Source organism: Cryptomeria japonica, unplaced genomic scaffold, assembly GCF_030272615.1.
Source record: "Cryptomeria japonica unplaced genomic scaffold, Sugi_1.0 HiC_scaffold_115, whole genome shotgun sequence".
Lineage (NCBI taxonomy): Eukaryota > Viridiplantae > Streptophyta > Pinopsida > Cupressales > Cupressaceae > Cryptomeria > Cryptomeria japonica.
Genome location: NW_026728937.1, coordinates 3,509 through 19,895, shown reverse-complemented (window position 1 = coordinate 19,895; position 16,387 = coordinate 3,509). Strand labels below are relative to the sequence as shown.

The 16,387-nt window shown below is 63.0% G+C and overlaps 3 non-coding genes across 3 annotated transcripts; all 3 read left to right on the top strand.

Annotated features, from left to right (window-relative positions):
- Positions 1-119, top strand: LOC131865626 (5S ribosomal RNA). Its single transcript, XR_009364345.1, has one exon. It is a non-coding gene; the product is annotated as a 5S ribosomal RNA (ribosomal RNA).
- Positions 120-7,923: 7,804 nt separating this feature from the next.
- On the top strand, positions 7,924-8,042 carry LOC131865615 (5S ribosomal RNA). Its single transcript, XR_009364334.1, has one exon. It is a non-coding gene; the product is annotated as a 5S ribosomal RNA (ribosomal RNA).
- Positions 8,043-15,847: 7,805 nt separating this feature from the next.
- LOC131865593 (5S ribosomal RNA) lies at positions 15,848-15,966 on the top strand. Its single transcript, XR_009364312.1, has one exon. It is a non-coding gene; the product is annotated as a 5S ribosomal RNA (ribosomal RNA).
- The last annotated feature ends 421 nt before the right edge of the window (positions 15,967-16,387 follow it).

Sequence of the window (16,387 nt, the reverse complement as noted above, 5' to 3'; positions counted from 1 at the left end):
GGGTGCGATCATACCAGCGTTAGTGCACCGGATCCCATCAGAACTCCGCAGTTAAGCGCGCTTGGGCCGGAGTAGTACTGGGATGGGTGACCTCCCGGGAAGTCCCGGTGTTGCACCCTTTTTTAGTTTTTCGCCGGGCGTCGCAATGCTATTTGAATAAACCTTTTGCCCGTTTGCGTTCTCGTCGGGGCCGGGCCGGGCCGGGGTGCGCTGCCCGCACTACCGCGCGCGCGGGGGCGACACCGAGCGCGCACCCGAGGCGCCCCGAGCACACAGGCCACGGTGCAACCCGGGCGTTGTGCGCGCACCCCGGTGCGCCCGAGGTGCTGCGCGCGCACCCAGGTGAAATCGGTGTGCACCTCGGCCAGTGCGCGCTCGGTCGAGTCGCGCACGTTGGCCAAGGTGCACGGTGATGTTTCTTACTCTAAGGTTCCGCACCAGACGCCCGGGACAGGTGAGCGAAGCTGGGCGGGGCCGGGTGCGCGGCCGGGGCAGGTGCACGCAGCTGGAGAGAGCTTTGGAGCACACTTCGGAGCGCACCAATGATGCGCTCCATTCAAAAGTTTCCTGAAAAGGCAAAAAAAGTTGAGATTATAGAATTTCCCACTTGAGAGATTGTAAAAAAAAAAAATTTAAAATGAAGGAAACGCGGGTGCCAAGGTGTGCGCAGCCCAGCCAAGGTGTGCGCACCAAGGCGCCCACCCTGGCGAAGGTGCACGCAAGGTGCGCACCCGAGGCAAACCGGACAATTAACCCAACTTTCGACTTCGCGCGCACCTTGGAGCGCACTTCGGAGCGCTCCTTGGTGCGCACCAATCTTGGGCACCTCGGAGTGCACCATGGCGCCCACCAAGGTGCGCACCCGGGGCAAACCGAGCTCCGACTTCGTGCGCACCTTGGAGCGCACGAAAGGTGCGCACCATGGCGCCCACCAAGGTGCGCAGCCCAGCCAAGGCGTGCGCATCAAGGTGCGCACCCTGGCGAAGGTGCGCACCCGGGGCAAACCGAGCTCCGACTTCGTGCGCACCTTGGAGCGCACAAAAGGTGCGCAACCCAGCCAAGGTGTGCGCACCCCGGTCAAACCGAGCTCCGAATCGTGCGCACCAGAGGTGCACGCCATCGTGCGCACCTTGGAGCACACTTCGGAGCCCTCCTTGGTGCGCGCCGATGTTGCGCACCTCGGAGCGCACCCGGGGAAAACAATGCAATTAACCCGACTTTCGACTTCGTGGGCACCTCGGAGCGCTCTCGGGTTCGCACCTCGGAGCACACCGAGGTGCGCACCTTTGATGCGCTGCCTTCACCAATTTCCAGAAAAGGCAAGAAAACATTGAGAAGGTGTGCGCACCGAGGTGCCCACCCTGGCGAAGGTGCACGCGAGGTGCGCACCCGGGGCAAACCGGGCTCCGACTTCGTGCACGCCGCACCTTGGAGCACACTTCGGAGCGCTCCTTGGTGCGCACCAGGGCGCGCAACCCAGCCGAGGTGCCCACCCCGGCGAAGGTGCACGCGAGGTGCGCACCCGGGGCAAACCGGGCTCCGACTTCGTGCACGCCATGGTGCCCACCGCGGCGAAGGTGCACGCGAGGTGCGCACCCGGGGCAAACCGGGCTCCGACTTCGTGCACGCCGCACCTTGGAGCACACTTCGGAGCGCTCCTTGGTGCGCACCATGGTGCCCACCAGGGCGCGCAACCCCGCCGAAGGTGCACGCGAGGTGCGCACCCGGGGCAAACCGGGCTCCGACTTCGTGCACGCCGCACCTTGGAGCACACTTCGGAGCGCTCCTTGGTGCGCACCATGGTGCCCACCAGGGCGCGCAACCCCGCCGAAGGTGCACGCGAGGTGCGCACCCGGGGCAAACCGGGCTCCGACTTCGTGCACGCCATGGTGCGCACCGCGGCGAAGGTGCGCACCCGGGGCAAACCGGGCTCCGACTTCGTGCACGCCGCACCTTGGAGCACACTTCGGAGCGCTCCTTGGTGCGCACCAGGGCGCGCAACCCAGCCGAGGTGCCCACCCCGGCGAAGGTGCACGCGAGGTGCGTACCCGGGGCAAACCGGGCTCCGACTTCGTGCACGCCGCACCTTGGAGCACACTTCGGAGCGCTCCTTGGTGCGCACCATGGTGCCCACCAGGCCGCGCAACCCAGCCAAGGTGTGCGCACCAAGGTGCACGCGAGGTGCGCACCCGGGGCAAACCGGGGTCCGACTTCGTGCACGCCGCACCTTGGAGCACACATCGGGGCGCTCCCGGGTTCGCACCGGCGTTGCGCACCGTGGTGGGCACCTCGGAGCACACCAAGGTGGGCAGCGAGGTGCGCACCTTTGATGCGATGCCTTCACTAATTTCCATAAAAGGCAAAAAAAAAACGAGATTTTAAAATTTCCGTTTTGAAAGATAGTGAGAAAAAGGGAATGCTGGTGCCATCTTGAGCCCGCCCTGGTGCGCAGCCCAGCCAAGGTGTGCGCACCAAGGTGCCCACCCTGGCGAAGGTGCGCGCCCGGGCAATTAACCCAACTTCCAACTTCGCGCGCGCCAGGGTGGGAGCGCACCCAACAACCGGGCCTGGGAAGAGCCAATGCGAGAAACCCCACCAAACGCTCTGACAAAAAAAGAGGGGGCGCTCCAGTAACCCCGCTTCGGAGCGCACCCTGGGCAAACCCAGCCAAGGTGCCCACCCCGGCCAAGGTGCAGGCGAGGTGCGCACCCGGGGCAAACCGGGCTCCGACAACGTGCACGCCGCACCTTGGAGCACACTTCGTAGCGCTCCCGGGTGCGCACCTCAGAGCACACCAAGGTGGGCAGCGAGGTGCGCACCTTTGATGCGCTGCCTTCACTAATTTCCAGAAAAGGCAAAAAAAAAAGGAGATTTTAAAATTTCCGTTTTGAAAGATAGTGAAAAAAACGGAACGCGCGTGCCATCTTGAGCCCGCCCTGGTGCGCAGCCCAGGTAAGGTGCCCACCCTGGCAAAGGTGCGCACCCGGGCAATTAACCCTACTTCCGACTTCGTGCGCGCCAGGGTGGCAACCGGGCCTCGGAAGAGCCAATGCGAGAAACCCCACCAAACGCTCCGACAAAAAAAGAGGCGGCGCTCCAATAACCCCGCTTCGGAGCGCAGCCGGGGCAAACCCAGCCAAGGTGCCCACCCCGACGAAGGTGCACGCGAGGTGCGCACCCGGGGCAAACCGGGCTCCGACAACGTGCACGCAGCACCTTGGAGCACACTTCGAAGCACTCCCGGGTGCCCACCGGCGTTGCGCACCGTGGTGGGCAGCGAGGTGCGCACCTTTGATGCGCTGCCTTCACTAATTTCCAGAAAAAGGCAAAAAAAAATGAGATTTTAAAATTTCCGTTTTGAAAGATAGTGAAAAAAAAGGAACGCGGGTGCCATCTTGAGCCCGCCCTGGTGCGCAGCCCAGGCAAGGCATGCGCACCAAGGTGCCCACCCGAGGTGCACACCCGGGGCAAACCGGGCTCCGACTTCGTGCAGGCCGCACCTTGGAGCACACTTCGGAGCGCTCCTTGGTGCGCACCATGGTGCCCACCAGGGCGCGCAACCCAGCCAAGGTCTGCACACTAAGGTGCCCACCCCGGCGAAGGTGCACACGAGGTGCGCACCCGGGGCAAACCGGGCTCCGACTTCGTGCACGCCATGGTGCCCACCGCGGCGAAGGTGCACGCGAGGTGCGCACCCGGGGCAAACCGGGCTCCGACTTCGTGCACGCCGCACCTTGGAGCACACTTCGGAGCGCTCCTTGGTGCGCACCATGGTGCCCACCAGGGCGCGCAACCCAGCCAAGGTGTGCGCACCAAGGTGCACGCGAGGTGCGCACCCGGGGCAAACCGGGGTCCGACTTCGTGCACGCCGCACCTTGGAGCACACATCGGAGCGCTCCCAGGTTCGCACCAGCGTTGCGCACCTTTGATGCGCTGCCTTCACTAATTTCCAGAAAAGGCAAAAAAAAACGATATTTTAAAATTTCCGTTCTGAAAGATAGTGAAAAAAACGGAACGCGGGTGCCATCTTGAGCCCTTCCTGGTGCGCAGCCCAGGCAAGTTGTGCGCACCAAGGTGCCCACCCTGGCGGAGGTGCGCGCCCGGGGCAAACCGGGCTCCGACTTCGTGCACTGCATGGTGCCCACCAAGGCGCGCAACCCAGCCAAGGTGCCCACCGCAGCGAAGGTGCACGCGAGGTGCACACCCGGGGCAAACCGGGCTCCGACTTCGTGCACGCCGCACCTTGGAGCACACTTCAGAGCGCTCCTTGGTGCGCACCAGGGCGCGCAACCCAGCCGAGGTGCCCACCCCGGCGAAGGTGCACGCGAGGTGCGCACCCGGGGCAAACCGGGCTCCGACTTCGTGCACGCCATGGTGCCCACCGCGGCGAAGGTGCGCACCCGGGGCAAACCGGGCTCCGACTTCGTGCACGCCGCACCTTGGAGCACACTTCGGAGCGCTCCTTGGTGCGCACCATGGTGCCCACCAGGCCGCGCAACCCAGCCAAGGTGTGCGCACCAAGGTGCACGCGAGGTGCGCACCCGGGGCAAACCGGGGTCCGACTTCGTGCACGCCGCACCTTGGAGCACACATCGGGGCGCTCCCGGGTTCGCACCGGCGTTGCGCACCGTGGTGGGCACCTCGGAGCACACCAAGGTGGGCAGCGAGGTGCGCACCTTTGATGCGATGCCTTCACTAATTTCCATAAAAGGCAAAAAAAAAACGAGATTTTAAAATTTCCGTTTTGAAAGATAGTGAGAAAAAGGGAATGCTGGTGCCATCTTGAGCCCGCCCTGGTGCGCAGCCCAGCCAAGGTTTGCGCACCAAGGTGCCCACCCTGGCGAAGGTGCGCGCCCGGGCAATTAACCCAACTTCCAACTTCGCGCGCGCCAGGGTGGGAGCGCACCCAACAACCGGGCCTGGGAAGAGCCAATGCGAGAAACCCCACCAAACTCTCTGACAAAAAAAGAGGGGGCGCTCCAGTAACCCCGCTTCGGAGCGCACCCTGGGCAAACCCAGCCAAGGTGCCCACCCCGGCCAAGGTGCAGGCGAGGTGCGCACCCGGGGCAAACCGGGCTCCGACAACGTGCACGCCGCACCTTGGAGCACACTTCGTAGCGCTCCCGGGTGCGCACCTCAGAGCACACCAAGGTGGGCAGCGAGGTGCGCACCTTTGATGCGCTGCCTTCACTAATTTCCAGAAAAGGCAAAAAAAAAAGGAGATTTTAAAATTTCCGTTTTGAAAGATAGTGAAAAAAACGGAACGCGCGTGCCATCTTGAGCCCGCCCTGGTGCGCAGCCCAGGTAAGGTGCCACCCTGGCAAAGGTGCGCACCCGGGCAATTAACCCTACTTCCGACTTCGTGCGCGCCAGGGTGGCAACCGGGCCTCGGAAGAGCCAATGCGAGAAACCCCACCAAACGCTCCGACAAAAAAAGAGGCGGCGCTCCAATAACCCCGCTTCGGAGCGCAGCCGGGGCAAACCAAGCCAAGGTGCCCACCCCGACGAAGGTGCACGCGAGGTGCGCACCCGGGGCAAACCGGGCTCCGACAACGTGCACGCAGCACCTTGGAGCACACTTCGAAGCACTCCCGGGTGCCCACCGGCGTTGCGCACCGTGGTGGGCAGCGAGGTGCGCACCTTTGATGCGCTGCCTTCACTAATTTCCAGAAAAAGGCAAAAAAAAATGAGATTTTAAAATTTCCGTTTTGAAAGATAGTGAAAAAAAAGGAACGCGGGTGCCATCTTGAGCCCGCCCTGGTGCGCAGCCCAGGCAAGGCATGCGCACCAAGGTGCCCACCCGAGGTGCACACCCGGGGCAAACCGGGCTCCGACTTCGTGCAGGCCGCACCTTGGAGCACACTTCGGAGCGCTCCTTGGTGCGCACCATGGTGCCCACCAGGGCGCACCCGAGGCAAACCGGGCTCCGACTTCGTGCACGCCGCACCTTGGAGCACACATCGGAGCGCTCCCAGGTTCGCACCAGCGTTGCGCACCTTTGATGCGCTGCCTTCACTAATTTCCAGAAAAGGCAAAAAAAAACGATATTTTAAAATTTCCGTTCTGAAAGATAGTGAAAAAAACGGAACGCGGGTGCCATCTTGAGCCCTTCCTGATGCGCAGCCCAGGCAAGTTGTGCGCACCAAGGTGCCCACCCTGGCGGAGGTGCGCGCCCGGGGCAAACCGGGCTCCGACTTCGTGCACTGCATGGTGCCCACCAAGGCGCGCAACCCAGCCAAGGTGCCCACCGCAGCGAAGGTGCACGCGAGGTGCGCACCCGAGGTGCACACCCGGGGCAAACCGGGCTCCGACTTCGTGCACGCCGCACCTTGGAGCACACTTCAGAGCGCTCCTTGGTACGCACCAGGGCGCGCAACCCAGCCAAGGTGCTCACCCCGGCGAAGGTGCACGCGAGGTGCGCACCCGGGGCAAACCGGGCTCGGACTTCGTGCACGCCGCACCTTGGAGCACACATCGGAGCGCTCCCGGGTTCGCACCAGCATTGCGCACCTTTGATGCGCTGCCTTCACTAATTTCCAGAAAAGGCAAAAAAAAGAAAAAAATGAGATTTTAAAATTTCCGTTTTGAAAGATAGTGAAAAAAACGGAACGCGGGTGCCATCTTGAGCCCGCCCTGGTGTGCAGCCCAGGCAAGTTGTGCGCACCAAGGCACCCACCCTGGCCAAGGTGGGTCACGGGGTGGGTCCTAGGGTGGGTAACGGGGTGGGTACTAAGGTGCGTGCCAAGGTGGGTCATAGGGTGGGTGCCAAGGTGGGCACCAGGGTGGGTGTGCACCAACCCTAGCCAGGGTAGGTCACGGGGTGGTTGTCGGGGTGGGCGTCAAGGAGCCAAGGTGGGTGGCAAGTAGCCAAGTTGCGTGCCAAGGTGGGTGTCGGGGTGGGTGCCAAGGATCCAAGGTGGGTGCCAAGGAACCAAGGTGGGTGTCTGGGTGGGTGCCGAGGTGGGAGCCAGGGTGGGTCCCAAGGTGAGTGCAAAGGTGGGTGCCAGGGTCAAGGTGAGTGCCAATGTGGGTTCCAAGGTGCCAGGGTCAGGGTGAGTGCCAATGTGGGTTCAAAGGTGCTAAGTTGGGTGCGAGGTTGGGTGCGAGGGTGGGTGGGTGCCAAGGTGTGCTAGGTGGAAGCCCGGGTGGGTCGGCATCCCATGGGTGTCGAGTTGGGTGCCTGATGGGTGCTTCTTGTCAAGTTTTAGTCGTCGGGACTCATTTCGAGCCTTAGAGGTCGTTTCTTGTCCGGTTGCCCTGTCTTCGACCTGGGAACCCAATTTTGGTCCTCGGGTCCCATTTTTTTTTGTCTCGCATCCCACTTTTGGCCTGTGGCCTTTTCGGGGTCGATTCTCGTTTTGGGCATCAGAGCATGTTTCTTCTCCTAAAACCCAATATTTGTTTATTAAGTCTCGGAACACATTTTTGTTCTCGTGGACCCATCATGGGTCTTGGAACGCATTTGTGGTCCTTGGGTCCCATTTTGCATCCCGAAACTTGTGTTTTGGTGCTTGATCCCTATTTTGGGTGCCCACCTTGCACCAAGTGCGCACCCGGGGCAAACCGAGCGCCTTGGTGCACCGGGGCAAGATCGAGCGTGCACCCGAGGCGCCCCGAACATGCACCAAGGTGCACTCGGCCCACATGTGAGCGCAGGTCGTTGCGCCCGAGGTGGTGTGTGGGCACCGCGTTGCAGACGGGACACTGCACGCACACGACGCCCCCTCCAGGTGCACGCTCGTAGGCCGGGCCGGGTGCACACCCGACGCCCTAGCAAGGTGCGCGCACCCGGGCAGGGCTCACACTTGGCGAACGGGGCGCACTTCGCGAGGGAGGGTGTGCACCTCGACGGGGGTGGGTGGCCGGGGTGGATTCGCACGTGGGTCGCGGTTTGCTAAGTACACACTGCGACAAGCTCATAACGGGTGCGATCATACCAGCGTTAGTGCACCGGATCCCATCAGAACTCCGCAGTTAAGCGCGCTTGGGCCGGAGTAGTACTGGGATGGGTGACCTCCCGGGAAGTCCCGGTGTTGCACCCTTTTTTAGTTTTTCGCCGGGCGTCGCAATGCTATTTGAATAAACCTTTTGCCCGTTTGCGTTCTCGTCGGGGCCGGGCCGGGCCGGGGTGCGCTGCCCGCACTACCGCGCGCGCGGGGGGCGACACCGAGCGCGCACCCGAGGCGCCCCGAGCACACAGGCCACGGTGCAACCCGGGCGTTGTGCGCGCACCCCGGTGCGCCCGAGGTGCTGCGCGCGCACCCAGGTGAAATCGGTGTGCACCTCGGCCAGTGCGCGCTCGGTCGAGTCGCGCACGTTGGCCAAGGTGCACGGTGATGTTTCTTACTCTAAGGTTCCGCACCAGACGCCCGGGACAGGTGAGCGAAGCTGGGCGGGGCCGGGTGCGCGGCCGGGGCAGGTGCACGCAGCTGGAGAGAGCTTTGGAGCACACTTCGGAGCGCACCAATGATGCGCTCCATTCAAAAGTTTCCTGAAAAGGCAAAAAAAGTTGAGATTATAGAATTTCCCACTTGAGAGATTGTAAAAAAAAAAAATTTAAAATGAAGGAAACGCGGGTGCCAAGGTGTGCGCAGCCCAGCCAAGGTGTGCGCACCAAGGCGCCCACCCTGGCGAAGGTGCACGCAAGGTGCGCACCCGAGGCAAACCGGACAATTAACCCAACTTTCGACTTCGCGCGCACCTTGGAGCGCACTTCGGAGCGCTCCTTGGTGCGCACCAATCTTGGGCACCTCGGAGTGCACCATGGCGCCCACCAAGGTGCGCACCCGGGGCAAACCGAGCTCCGACTTCGTGCGCACCTTGGAGCGCACGAAAGGTGCGCACCATGGCGCCCACCAAGGTGCGCAGCCCAGCCAAGGCGTGCGCATCAAGGTGCGCACCCTGGCGAAGGTGCGCACCCGGGGCAAACCGAGCTCCGACTTCGTGCGCACCTTGGAGCGCACAAAAGGTGCGCAACCCAGCCAAGGTGTGCGCACCCCGGTCAAACCGAGCTCCGAATCGTGCGCACCAGAGGTGCACGCCATCGTGCGCACCTTGGAGCACACTTCGGAGCCCTCCTTGGTGCGCGCCGATGTTGCGCACCTCGGAGCGCACCCGGGGAAAACAATGCAATTAACCCGACTTTCGACTTCGTGGGCACCTCGGAGCGCTCTCGGGTTCGCACCTCGGAGCACACCGAGGTGCGCACCTTTGATGCGCTGCCTTCACCAATTTCCAGAAAAGGCAAGAAAACATTGAGAAGGTGTGCGCACCGAGGTGCCCACCCTGGCGAAGGTGCACGCGAGGTGCGCACCCGGGGCAAACCGGGCTCCGACTTCGTGCACGCCGCACCTTGGAGCACACTTCGGAGCGCTCCTTGGTGCGCACCAGGGCGCGCAACCCAGCCGAGGTGCCCACCCCGGCGAAGGTGCACGCGAGGTGCGCACCCGGGGCAAACCGGGCTCCGACTTCGTGCACGCCATGGTGCCCACCGCGGCGAAGGTGCACGCGAGGTGCGCACCCGGGGCAAACCGGGCTCCGACTTCGTGCACGCCGCACCTTGGAGCACACTTCGGAGCGCTCCTTGGTGCGCACCATGGTGCCCACCAGGGCGCGCAACCCCGCCGAAGGTGCACGCGAGGTGCGCACCCGGGGCAAACCGGGCTCCGACTTCGTGCACGCCGCACCTTGGAGCACACTTCGGAGCGCTCCTTGGTGCGCACCATGGTGCCCACCAGGGCGCGCAACCCCGCCGAAGGTGCACGCGAGGTGCGCACCCGGGGCAAACCGGGCTCCGACTTCGTGCACGCCATGGTGCGCACCGCGGCGAAGGTGCGCACCCGGGGCAAACCGGGCTCCGACTTCGTGCACGCCGCACCTTGGAGCACACTTCGGAGCGCTCCTTGGTGCGCACCAGGGCGCGCAACCCAGCCGAGGTGCCCACCCCGGCGAAGGTGCACGCGAGGTGCGTACCCGGGGCAAACCGGGCTCCGACTTCGTGCACGCCGCACCTTGGAGCACACTTCGGAGCGCTCCTTGGTGCGCACCATGGTGCCCACCAGGCCGCGCAACCCAGCCAAGGTGTGCGCACCAAGGTGCACGCGAGGTGCGCACCCGGGGCAAACCGGGGTCCGACTTCGTGCACGCCGCACCTTGGAGCACACATCGGGGCGCTCCCGGGTTCGCACCGGCGTTGCGCACCGTGGTGGGCACCTCGGAGCACACCAAGGTGGGCAGCGAGGTGCGCACCTTTGATGCGATGCCTTCACTAATTTCCATAAAAGGCAAAAAAAAAACGAGATTTTAAAATTTCCGTTTTGAAAGATAGTGAGAAAAAGGGAATGCTGGTGCCATCTTGAGCCCGCCCTGGTGCGCAGCCCAGCCAAGGTGTGCGCACCAAGGTGCCCACCCTGGCGAAGGTGCGCGCCCGGGCAATTAACCCAACTTCCAACTTCGCGCGCGCCAGGGTGGGAGCGCACCCAACAACCGGGCCTGGGAAGAGCCAATGCGAGAAACCCCACCAAACGCTCTGACAAAAAAAGAGGGGGCGCTCCAGTAACCCCGCTTCGGAGCGCACCCTGGGCAAACCCAGCCAAGGTGCCCACCCCGGCCAAGGTGCAGGCGAGGTGCGCACCCGGGGCAAACCGGGCTCCGACAACGTGCACGCCGCACCTTGGAGCACACTTCGTAGCGCTCCCGGGTGCGCACCTCAGAGCACACCAAGGTGGGCAGCGAGGTGCGCACCTTTGATGCGCTGCCTTCACTAATTTCCAGAAAAGGCAAAAAAAAAAGGAGATTTTAAAATTTCCGTTTTGAAAGATAGTGAAAAAAACGGAACGCGCGTGCCATCTTGAGCCCGCCCTGGTGCGCAGCCCAGGTAAGGTGCCCACCCTGGCAAAGGTGCGCACCCGGGCAATTAACCCTACTTCCGACTTCGTGCGCGCCAGGGTGGCAACCGGGCCTCGGAAGAGCCAATGCGAGAAACCCCACCAAACGCTCCGACAAAAAAAGAGGCGGCGCTCCAATAACCCCGCTTCGGAGCGCAGCCGGGGCAAACCCAGCCAAGGTGCCCACCCCGACGAAGGTGCACGCGAGGTGCGCACCCGGGGCAAACCGGGCTCCGACAACGTGCACGCAGCACCTTGGAGCACACTTCGAAGCACTCCCGGGTGCCCACCGGCGTTGCGCACCGTGGTGGGCAGCGAGGTGCGCACCTTTGATGCGCTGCCTTCACTAATTTCCAGAAAAAGGCAAAAAAAAATGAGATTTTAAAATTTCCGTTTTGAAAGATAGTGAAAAAAAAGGAACGCGGGTGCCATCTTGAGCCCGCCCTGGTGCGCAGCCCAGGCAAGGCATGCGCACCAAGGTGCCCACCCGAGGTGCACACCCGGGGCAAACCGGGCTCCGACTTCGTGCAGGCCGCACCTTGGAGCACACTTCGGAGCGCTCCTTGGTGCGCACCATGGTGCCCACCAGGGCGCGCAACCCAGCCAAGGTCTGCACACTAAGGTGCCCACCCCGGCGAAGGTGCACGCGAGGTGCGCACCCGGGGCAAACCGGGCTCCGACTTCGTGCACGCCATGGTGCCCACCGCGGCGAAGGTGCACGCGAGGTGCGCACCCGGGGCAAACCGGGCTCCGACTTCGTGCACGCCGCACCTTGGAGCACACTTCGGAGCGCTCCTTGGTGCGCACCATGGTGCCCACCAGGGCGCGCAACCCAGCCAAGGTGTGCGCACCAAGGTGCACGCGAGGTGCGCACCCGGGGCAAACCGGGGTCCGACTTCGTGCACGCCGCACCTTGGAGCACACATCGGAGCGCTCCCAGGTTCGCACCAGCGTTGCGCACCTTTGATGCGCTGCCTTCACTAATTTCCAGAAAAGGCAAAAAAAAACGATATTTTAAAATTTCCGTTCTGAAAGATAGTGAAAAAAACGGAACGCGGGTGCCATCTTGAGCCCTTCCTGGTGCGCAGCCCAGGCAAGTTGTGCGCACCAAGGTGCCCACCCTGGCGGAGGTGCGCGCCCGGGGCAAACCGGGCTCCGACTTCGTGCACTGCATGGTGCCCACCAAGGCGCGCAACCCAGCCAAGGTGCCCACCGCAGCGAAGGTGCACGCGAGGTGCACACCCGGGGCAAACCGGGCTCCGACTTCGTGCACGCCGCACCTTGGAGCACACTTCAGAGCGCTCCTTGGTGCGCACCAGGGCGCGCAACCCAGCCGAGGTGCCCACCCCGGCGAAGGTGCACGCGAGGTGCGCACCCGGGGCAAACCGGGCTCCGACTTCGTGCACGCCATGGTGCCCACCGCGGCGAAGGTGCGCACCCGGGGCAAACCGGGCTCCGACTTCGTGCACGCCGCACCTTGGAGCACACTTCGGAGCGCTCCTTGGTGCGCACCATGGTGCCCACCAGGCCGCGCAACCCAGCCAAGGTGTGCGCACCAAGGTGCACGCGAGGTGCGCACCCGGGGCAAACCGGGGTCCGACTTCGTGCACGCCGCACCTTGGAGCACACATCGGGGCGCTCCCGGGTTCGCACCGGCGTTGCGCACCGTGGTGGGCACCTCGGAGCACACCAAGGTGGGCAGCGAGGTGCGCACCTTTGATGCGATGCCTTCACTAATTTCCATAAAAGGCAAAAAAAAAACGAGATTTTAAAATTTCCGTTTTGAAAGATAGTGAGAAAAAGGGAATGCTGGTGCCATCTTGAGCCCGCCCTGGTGCGCAGCCCAGCCAAGGTTTGCGCACCAAGGTGCCCACCCTGGCGAAGGTGCGCGCCCGGGCAATTAACCCAACTTCCAACTTCGCGCGCGCCAGGGTGGGAGCGCACCCAACAACCGGGCCTGGGAAGAGCCAATGCGAGAAACCCCACCAAACTCTCTGACAAAAAAAGAGGGGGCGCTCCAGTAACCCCGCTTCGGAGCGCACCCTGGGCAAACCCAGCCAAGGTGCCCACCCCGGCCAAGGTGCAGGCGAGGTGCGCACCCGGGGCAAACCGGGCTCCGACAACGTGCACGCCGCACCTTGGAGCACACTTCGTAGCGCTCCCGGGTGCGCACCTCAGAGCACACCAAGGTGGGCAGCGAGGTGCGCACCTTTGATGCGCTGCCTTCACTAATTTCCAGAAAAGGCAAAAAAAAAAGGAGATTTTAAAATTTCCGTTTTGAAAGATAGTGAAAAAAACGGAACGCGCGTGCCATCTTGAGCCCGCCCTGGTGCGCAGCCCAGGTAAGGTGCCACCCTGGCAAAGGTGCGCACCCGGGCAATTAACCCTACTTCCGACTTCGTGCGCGCCAGGGTGGCAACCGGGCCTCGGAAGAGCCAATGCGAGAAACCCCACCAAACGCTCCGACAAAAAAAGAGGCGGCGCTCCAATAACCCCGCTTCGGAGCGCAGCCGGGGCAAACCAAGCCAAGGTGCCCACCCCGACGAAGGTGCACGCGAGGTGCGCACCCGGGGCAAACCGGGCTCCGACAACGTGCACGCAGCACCTTGGAGCACACTTCGAAGCACTCCCGGGTGCCCACCGGCTTGCGCACCGTGGTGGGCAGCGAGGTGCGCACCTTTGATGCGCTGCCTTCACTAATTTCCAGAAAAAGGCAAAAAAAAATGAGATTTTAAAATTTCCGTTTTGAAAGATAGTGAAAAAAAAGGAACGCGGGTGCCATCTTGAGCCCGCCCTGGTGCGCAGCCCAGGCAAGGCATGCGCACCAAGGTGCCCACACCGAGGTGCACACCCGGGGCAAACCGGGCTCCGACTTCGTGCAGGCCGCACCTTGGAGCACACTTCGGAGCGCTCCTTGGTGCGCACCATGGTGCCCACCAGGGCGCACCCGAGGCAAACCGGGCTCCGACTTCGTGCACGCCGCACCTTGGAGCACACATCGGAGCGCTCCCAGGTTCGCACCAGCGTTGCGCACCTTTGATGCGCTGCCTTCACTAATTTCCAGAAAAGGCAAAAAAAAACGATATTTTAAAATTTCCGTTCTGAAAGATAGTGAAAAAAACGGAACGCGGGTGCCATCTTGAGCCCTTCCTGATGCGCAGCCCAGGCAAGTTGTGCGCACCAAGGTGCCCACCCTGGCGGAGGTGCGCGCCCGGGGCAAACCGGGCTCCGACTTCGTGCACTGCATGGTGCCCACCAAGGCGCGCAACCCAGCCAAGGTGCCCACCGCAGCGAAGGTGCACGCGAGGTGCGCACCCGAGGTGCACACCCGGGGCAAACCGGGCTCCGACTTCGTGCACGCCGCACCTTGGAGCACACTTCAGAGCGCTCCTTGGTACGCACCAGGGCGCGCAACCCAGCCAAGGTGCTCACCCCGGCGAAGGTGCACGCGAGGTGCGCACCCGGGGCAAACCGGGCTCGGACTTCGTGCACGCCGCACCTTGGAGCACACATCGGAGCGCTCCCGGGTTCGCACCAGCATTGCGCACCTTTGATGCGCTGCCTTCACTAATTTCCAGAAAAGGCAAAAAAAAGAAAAAAATGAGATTTTAAAATTTCCGTTTTGAAAGATAGTGAAAAAAACGGAACGCGGGTGCCATCTTGAGCCCGCCCTGGTGTGCAGCCCAGGCAAGTTGTGCGCACCAAGGCACCCACCCTGGCCAAGGTGGGTCACGGGGTGGGTCCTAGGGTGGGTAACGGGGTGGGTACTAAGGTGCGTGCCAAGGTGGGTCATAGGGTGGGTGCCAAGGTGGGCACCAGGGTGGGTGTGCACCAACCCTAGCCAGGGTAGGTCACGGGGTGGTTGTCGGGGTGGGCGTCAAGGAGCCAAGGTGGGTGGCAAGTAGCCAAGTTGCGTGCCAAGGTGGGTGTCGGGGTGGGTGCCAAGGATCCAAGGTGGGTGCCAAGGAACCAAGGTGGGTGTCTGGGTGGGTGCCGAGGTGGGAGCCAGGGTGGGTCCCAAGGTGAGTGCAAAGGTGGGTGCCAGGGTCAAGGTGAGTGCCAATGTGGGTTCCAAGGTGCCAGGGTCAGGGTGAGTGCCAATGTGGGTTCAAAGGTGCTAAGTTGGGTGCGAGGTTGGGTGCGAGGGTGGGTGGGTGCCAAGGTGTGCTAGGTGGAAGCCCGGGTGGGTCGGCATCCCATGGGTGTCGAGTTGGGTGCCTGATGGGTGCTTCTTGTCAAGTTTTAGTCGTCGGGACTCATTTCGAGCCTTAGAGGTCGTTTCTTGTCCGGTTGCCCTGTCTTCGACCTGGGAACCCAATTTTGGTCCTCGGGTCCCATTTTTTTTTGTCTCGCATCCCACTTTTGGCCTGTGGCCTTTTCGGGGTCGATTCTCGTTTTGGGCATCAGAGCATGTTTCTTCTCCTAAAACCCAATATTTGTTTATTAAGTCTCGGAACACATTTTTGTTCTCGTGGACCCATCATGGGTCTTGGAACGCATTTGTGGTCCTTGGGTCCCATTTTGCATCCCGAAACTTGTGTTTTGGTGCTTGATCCCTATTTTGGGTGCCCACCTTGCACCAAGTGCGCACCCGGGGCAAACCGAGCGCCTTGGTGCACCGGGGCAAGATCGAGCGTGCACCCGAGGCGCCCCGAACATGCACCAAGGTGCACTCGGCCCACATGTGAGCGCAGGTCGTTGCGCCCGAGGTGGTGTGTGGGCACCGCGTTGCAGACGGGACACTGCACGCACACGACGCCCCCTCCAGGTGCACGCACGTAGGCCGGGCCGGGTGCACACCCGACGCCCTAGCAAGGTGCGCGCACCCGGGCAGGGCTCACACTTGGCGAACGGGGCGCACTTCGCGAGGGAGGGTGTGCACCTCGACGGGGGTGGGTGGCCGGGGTGGATTCGCACGTGGGTCGCGGTTTGCTAAGTACACACTGCGACAAGCTCATAACGGGTGCGATCATACCAGCGTTAGTGCACCGGATCCCATCAGAACTCCGCAGTTAAGCGCGCTTGGGCCGGAGTAGTACTGGGATGGGTGACCTCCCGGGAAGTCCCGGTGTTGCACCCTTTTTTAGTTTTTCGCCGGGCGTCGCAATGCTATTTGAATAAACCTTTTGCCCGTTTGCGTTCTCGTCGGGGCCGGGCCGGGCCGGGGTGCGCTGCCCGCACTACCGCGCGCGCGGGGGCGACACCGAGCGCGCACCCGAGGCGCCCCGAGCACACAGGCCACGGTGCAACCCGGGCGTTGTGCGCGCACCCCGGTGCGCCCGAGGTGCTGCGCGCGCACCCAGGTGAAATCGGTGTGCACCTCGGCCAGTGCGCGCTCGGTCGAGTCGCGCACGTTGGCCAAGGTGCACGGTGATGTTTCTTACTCTAAGGTTCCGCACCAGACGCCCGGGACAGGTGAGCGAAGCTGGGCGGGGCCGGGTGCGCGGCCGGGGCAGGTGCACGCAGCTGGAGAGAGCTTTGGAGCACACTTCGGAGCGCAC